The 7,500-nt window shown below is 43.2% G+C and overlaps 1 protein-coding gene across 1 annotated transcript in view; it reads right to left on the minus strand.

Annotated features, from left to right (window-relative positions):
* The window catches only part of npas3 (neuronal PAS domain protein 3), a gene marked incomplete at both ends in the record, with an annotated part of 476,542 nt that overhangs the window by 149,803 nt on the left and 319,239 nt on the right, over positions 1–7,500 (minus strand). The gene's annotated exons all lie outside the window — the stretch shown is intronic.

Genomic DNA, 7,500 nt, shown 5'->3' on the forward strand with positions numbered 1-7,500 from the left:
TTTTATGTTTCAGCATAGAATAGAAATCAATGCAGCCTAGACGCATTATTTTGTCTCTCTGCGAGCTACGTTATGACGTATGGACCAGGGTCTTTCACTGACAACACAGGATGCATGCAGCTGCGTGTAACCAAGTTAACCCTTTGTCTCGTTCCTGAACGAGACAACTCCTTTTGGCACAGCGACCTCCAGTGGCCGTATCTCGTTACTGAACGAGTTTGGCCCCTTGGGTGTTAAGTAGCTGCTGATTTGTGATTGGTTACAGTGGTTTAGATGGTGTAACTCGTCCTGTACAAAATATACAAAAGTAATATATTCTGCTAGTGGAGGGGATAGCACCATTTGATAGTGGAAGTAGTAGGCTGCTGTAATACCTTGGGTTGCTGCATGTGTATGTGCTGCATGTGTATGCTCAAAGAACTATGTTGTGCACATCCAATGAAGTGTTTCCAGGGGTTGACATTAAGGGAAATTTACTACTGGCCCTCAGGGCCAGTAGATTTTGATGATCACTGGCCCTGACACGCATGTGCACGCAAAACTTGTGTCCTCGTTCATCCTCGATACCAGCGTCTTTTTTTTGTTATGAATTGAGTACATAGGACCCAAATGCCAAACAAGCCATTGAGCTTTCTGTGGTTTAAATCCATTCAGTAGAAGTTGTATCAGTGAACTGTACTGTCCTGTCCCTTTTGCCATTCAAAATATCATCCCACATAAAAATAGGCCTACTCCTAACACCAGCTGTAGCCTGTTTAACTGGTGAGGGCCCCAGCCCAGATTGACAGCTGTCTGTCTGCCTTCCCAGGATCTCCTAATTTGGGGTTAATTAGCCTAGGATCAAGGCTATCAAAGCTGTATTTTATAGATGATATAAAAATGTAAATAAAATACATCTATGATATTCTTGATCCAAGGCTAAGGTTTTATGCTGGCATAATTGCATCATATTTATAAACTGTGTATACATTCCTGCTCCAGCTAGTCAGTTATACAGAAGATAGGATGTTCTAATCATGTATGCCTATATATTTGACTTTTTAATATGTAGAACAATAATTGCCAAATTTGACATCAAAGTGCCCACTCTTCCTTAGTGCCCACTGTTGTGTTACATGCTAGCTGTCCCTCATCCATCCATCTCTAACACACTCCATTCTCATCTTCTCATTTGATATATTATTCTCAATAGTACACGTTGATTCTAAATATGTACAACAGTTAAAATAAACTAATTTGCCGAATGCGTTCCGCGCGCACACACACACACACACACACACACACACACACACACACACACACACACACACACACAGAGAGAGAGGACCGCCCCTCTCTCTCGTTCACTAGACACACAGCGACAGGCGACAGCGTCTTCTTTCACGGACCTTTCCCCAACTTCAAGAACATAACTTGTCTATTGTACTTTCTGATTCTGACCCGCGGTGGACATACTGAAAGGCAGGGCAACAGCGCTCTGTTGTCAACAATCTATAGAAGCTAACGCTGTTTAGCTGTTAGCAGCATCAACGGCTGCTCTGCCTAACGCATGGATGTGAATGCGTGGAGCGTAGAGATGGGGCGTTCGCGAACGAATCGAGTCTTTTGAACGGCTCTTTGAAATGAACGATGGGATCCGGTTCGCAGTATAGGGAGCCATTCCTTTTGTAAATGAACGGCTCTTTGAAACGAACGGATCTTAGAGATCCGGCTCACTTCAAAGAGCCATAAATCCCATCTCTAGCATGATCTTTCGTGGAGCGAGGAACTGTGACTGCAGCTGCTGTGCACAAGAAGGCAACTTGAACTTGCTCCGTCTTTGATCGGGATCACGCAACGCTATATTTTAGCGGTAATTACGAGACGATTTCACCGAAATTATTACAAAACAGTACCACAGGGAATACATGTGAAATTAGATATAAACGTTATTACTTGTTTTATTTTCAAGGCATTAAATTCACTGGCCCAAACGGGCAAGTCCCTGGTGAGTTCTGGTGGCCCTGTCACTCTAAAAAGTACATCAGGGCCAGCGGGCTGGTTCTAATGTCGACGCCTGGTTTCAAAAGTAACGTGCTGTTACAGGATTACCACCATTTAAAAAGTATTCAGTTACGTTACAGGATTACCTTCTGAGAAAAGTAACTTGGAGTCGTTAGATTCTTTTTGAGAAGATTGATATAAACATACAAAAGAGTGCAGCCTACCGGAGTGACTACTTTGTAATATGTAATTTAGAATACTTACTAATACTATTTTTAATGAACAGCACATAATAATGTAGAGTAAATACACTGGATTTAGCAGTGATGTTTTATGAATTTTCATCCGCAGTCTCCAGAAAAAAGTGTACAGTAACATATCATTACAATCAACACCATACTGTAAATAATTCAGAAAAATTACAAAACATAGTTTCAAGCTAAAAAAAGATCTACAAACACAAACCAGTAGCAAGACCTTAAAATGATTCAAAAGGGTATAGATACTTGGTCTCAAATACTGGGGTTGAGTACTTTGTCCACAGCTGGTAGTAACATTAGTAGGAGTTTAGCCTATTAGTAATGTCGTTGAATTAGTGGTATTAGTAGTAGAAGAGCAGTAATGTAATAGTAGTGTCTGCATAAAGCCAGATAATAATGCTGTTATTATTATTTCAAATGCTCATTTCCATGTGACTATTAATATAGATACAGTGTGTGTGTGTGTGTGTGTGTGTGTGTGTGTGTGTGTGTGTGTGTGTGTGTGTGTGTGTGTGTGTGTGTGTGTTGACAGATCAAGGGCAGAACAGACCGTCGAGAGCTCTATTAGGCCATCCTACAGGTGCACGCACGCACGCACGCACACACACACGCGCGCGCGCACACACACACACACACACACACACACACACACACACACACACACACACACACACACACACACACACACACACACACACACACACACACACACACACACACACACACACACGGTCAGACACAAGGCTCTCGCCCACAGATGGACACATAAAAAAGAAAGGCACAAAAATGGCATATTGACGACAACACACGCAAGCACGCACACACAGATGGTGAGTCATGCCAACACACAAACGCAGCTATAAACAAACTCGTTACCCTCTCCGTTTCTCTCAGTCATATACACCCTTCGGCGACTGTGTGCATGCATGTGCGTATATTAGTGTGTGTGCGTGCATGCGTGCATGCGTTTGTGTGTGTGTGCGTGTGTATGTGTGGAATCACAGTGGAGCTGACCAGCTCTCAGTAATTATGCTAATTGCCTCGGTGCCCTTGCCTTTATTTACCCTCCACTGCTTAGATAAATAAAAGGAAATTGCTTTGGATCTAACTGTATTCATTTCAGCATGCTAACCACAACACCAGCAGCACAGCGCGCCGCTAGACACGCGTGCTTGCACGTGTGTGTGTGTGTGTGTGTGTGTGTGTGCGCTTTCGTGCATGCTTAGGAGAGATTTGTTTTGCTGCCACAAATTTTACAGGTAATTGTGATAGTGCATTTATTTAATTTATTTGTTGTTATGTTAATGTATTCCGTTAGCAGTCCAGAGGTCACGCCAGGATTTTAAACTTCTGGTCAGAAAATCCAGGATGATTGCAGTTCATTGGACTGTTCTCTCTACTGTATCTCTCTATACTGTATAGAGAGGAATTATTTATTGCGACCATAGGTCGCATTTAGTATGAAAACCTGCAGATCATGTCCGTCTGTCACGCTTCATGTCACGCTCCATATGGCCAAGATCCCTGATGTCATCAATATTAAGTCCATATCTGGGAATTCCCATATATGGACACGAGTCACTTGCAACTGAATTCCGTCCTTGTCCCTTTTATGCCCATATATGGATATACCTGATGTCATCAATATTAAGCCCATATCTGGGAATGCCCAATGTCCATATATGGACATATTGTGTCAGTCTCTGTTGCGAGGTTGCTTACTGGTACAGTATACCGTAGCCTATTAAGTAACATTGGGTGATGAAACGGAAAAAAAATATTTGAAGACACATTTGGAACCGACATACTATAAAGAAGGATTCTATAGCGTATTTACTATAGCAACACATTCTCACCACCAAGGTGTCAGATACATGACGCCCTGTCAAGTACCCTACTACTTCAAGTAGGGGACGCTTCTGGTATGCCCAGTGGTCTAAGAAAAAAAAAGCATTCCCCTTGTGGGATTCGAAACCACTATGTAGGGTTTACCTGCCACCCGGCTCACATCTGTAGTGTAGTCCATCAGTACACAAGTATCAAAAAACACTCAAATAAAGTACAGATTAAATACAAAAAATACTCAAGGACAGTACTCAAGTAAAATGTACATTGTTACTGTCCACCACTGCATGAGAAAAAAAGCAAGAAATGTGTGTGAAAGAGCAAGATGAAGATGAGAAGAGGCGGTCCTATAGAGAGAAAGAGAGAGCACAGTAGAGAGAGAAATAAAGAGGGGACAAATGGAGAGACAAATAGAGGAAGGTATAAAGGTGTAATAAATCCTAGCTCAGTCGTCCATTTAAAATCAATTCCCTGTTCCGCCACCAACACACACACAAGCACGCACGCACGCACAATCGTACATTACCCACAATGCCTGGCAATTAAAGACCCACAAATCAACCACCTTTTTCCCCCTTCTTCTACTGTTTCTGTTTCCCGTCTTTGTTTCTCTCTACATCTCTTCCTCTCTCCCCTTTTCTTTGTCCCACTCTCTGTCATGCTGTCTCTGGCTTTGTAACACACACACACACACATGGCGAAAAGATTGCCTCATCTGCGTGCGCGCGTGCGTGCGTGCGTGATGTGTGCGTGCGTGCGTGCGTGCGTGCGTGCGTGCGTGCGTGCGTGCGTGCGTGCGTGCGTGCGTGCAACAAATAGCCTAAGCAGTAGAGAGGCGATCAATGCAGTAATCTGTAGGCAGAGAGAAACCCATTCAGCCTCACTCACTAATCAATTCTAATTCTTTCTTTTACTGTCTGTCTGTGTGTGTGTGTGTGTGTGTGTGTGTGTGTGTGTGTGTGTGTGTGTGTGTGTGTGTGTGTGTGTGTGTGTGTGTGTGTGTGTGTGTGTGTGTGTGTGTACACGTGTGTGTCATGTGAGGGCATGTTGGAGTACATATTGTCCATACAGTGTAGGCAGAGCTTAGAGACTTCTGCCAATTAGGGATGGGACGATATGAAAAATATCATATCGCGATTATTGTGAAAAAAGAAATCGCGATTTACGATATTATCAATAATCAAAATCCATTACCCTGGAGCAGATATACGAGCTTGTAGATCGGCTATTTTTTCGCACAGGCATTTGATAGAGGTTAGGGTTAAAAAAGACTGTATCAAGTATGTATATTATAAGTACCTTTTACCAATTATAGCGGGTTTAAGTGGTATCAGATATGCAGCTTGGCAAATAAAAGGTGAATTGATCCCGGTGCATGACAGAGGACGATATCACGATAAATTAAATCTCCACGATACGATTATCGTGAGTGTTTTTTATCACGATAAACTATAATATCGCGTATCGTCCCATCCCTACGCCAATGTGGGATCATGCAGAAACAGCGCCGGTCACGTGGTTCATGTAACTCGCAATGTCACTTTTCCCTCATAGACTCCAATGCATTCTGTAAACTTCCGGTTCTGCGATTTGTCACTATTCACCAATAGATGTGTATGTAGAAGACGTGGCTGCATGAAGTGAATGGAGTTGGCGCGACTCTCCAATAGAGGGCTCTGAGTGTAGCACATGCTAGCTGACTCTCATGACACATGGCCCTGCTCACAATGACACTAGAGCAGTGTTTCTCAACCACTGTGCCTGAGGACCTTTGGTGCCCCTGAGAAGTGTCAAGTGTGCCCCTTGGAACTGCTTGAAAGCCAGTATTGTATTTATCATTTTAAAAATGATTTAAACTAGTGAAAACAGCCGATCTACAAGCACACAACGCCTCACCGTGCGAGGCGTTGTGTGCTTGTAGATCGTCTGTTTTCACTACTGTTGTGCAACAGCCTTGTATGATGATGAAGCAGGGCTTTACTTTGTGAAGAAACTTACGAATTTGAGATACAAGGTTTCTTCCCGACAGTGGCGATATTTACACCCCCGTAGTATGTTGGTGTGCCCATGGATTCTTGGAACATGAAAAGTGTGCCCATGCAGAAAAATGGTTGAGAAACACTGTAATAGAGCCATGTGACCTCTCAGAGACTTTTTATATATCAGGGCAGAAACCTCTCATCTGCAAATTTTAACTTTTTGTGTGTTTTTGGTAAATCAATGCCCTACTTGATCACACTACAGCGTCACACAAAAGCATCAAAAGTATCCAATCCACAACGCAACACGTTTTGAGCTTCTGCTTCTGCTAATGTTGATGTTGAATCCTGAAAGGACCCGACAAATGTCTGCCTCAGGTCTAAACGGGTTAAATGTCTGAAAATACACATGAACATGAATCCAACATTAATTTACACAACACTGATGATGATACATAGCAGCCTAACACGTCATGAAATAAGCTATATCATTTTTTCATACAGTAGGCCTATATAGTGCTAGATCTCCGGGCAAATGTTGAAGACAGGGGCGTAGCCAAGGGTGGCCTGGATAGGCCTAGGCCCACCCATTTCGTTTTTGTGCTCACCCAAAAATAACTGAAAATATGCTATCTAGGAAGCAAAGAAAGACAGTTTGCTCAGTCAATTATGAAGCGATTTCAAAAATTGTATCCGTGTAATACTGTATCGTGTCCCTGTGAATATTTAAATGTTCGCTATTTTAAAATAGCCGATGTACAAGCTTGCATCTGTGCCCATGCACCCACATTGTGCCAGGCCTAGCCAGTTGGTAAATCCTGGCTACGCCCCTGGTTGAAGACCTCTGATCTAGACTGCTGATGTACCGTTTGTCTCCACGATTTTTAGTTTGTTTGATCGAGACTCTGAAACCAGGCTCAGAATGCACTTCATACATTGAGATGAGAGAGAGAGAGAGAGAGAGAGAGAGAGAGAGAGAGAGAGAGAGAGAGAGAGAGAGAGACATGAGAGGGAGGAGAGGTGCATGTGAGACAGAGATTGGAGAGCTGAATGAGCCAGTAATTGAGAGAAGTGGGCGTTGGGTGATCAGTCCTTCACTCTCCTTTGTTCCCTCTCTCTCTCTCTCTCTCTCTCTCTCTCTCTCTCTCTCTCTCTCTCTCTCTCTCTCTCTCTCTCTCTCTCTCTCTCTCTCTCTCTCTCTCTCTCTCTCTCTCACAAACCAGTCAATATATTTATTTTATTCTCTACTCCCTTTCAGTCAGCTGAGTGTGTGTGTGTGTGTGTGTGTGTGTGTGTGTGTGTGTGTGTGTGTGTGTGTGTGTGTGTGTGTGTGTGCGTGTGCGTGCGCGTGTGTGTGACAAATGTTGTCCAAGAGGCAGAGGGCTACAGTGACAGGCCCTTTGTGGCGCACTGTAAAAAATGAAGCACTTAAA

Source organism: Nannobrachium achirus, assembly GCF_963921795.1.
Source record: "Nannobrachium achirus genome assembly, chromosome: 20".
Lineage (NCBI taxonomy): Eukaryota > Metazoa > Chordata > Actinopteri > Myctophiformes > Myctophidae > Nannobrachium > Nannobrachium achirus.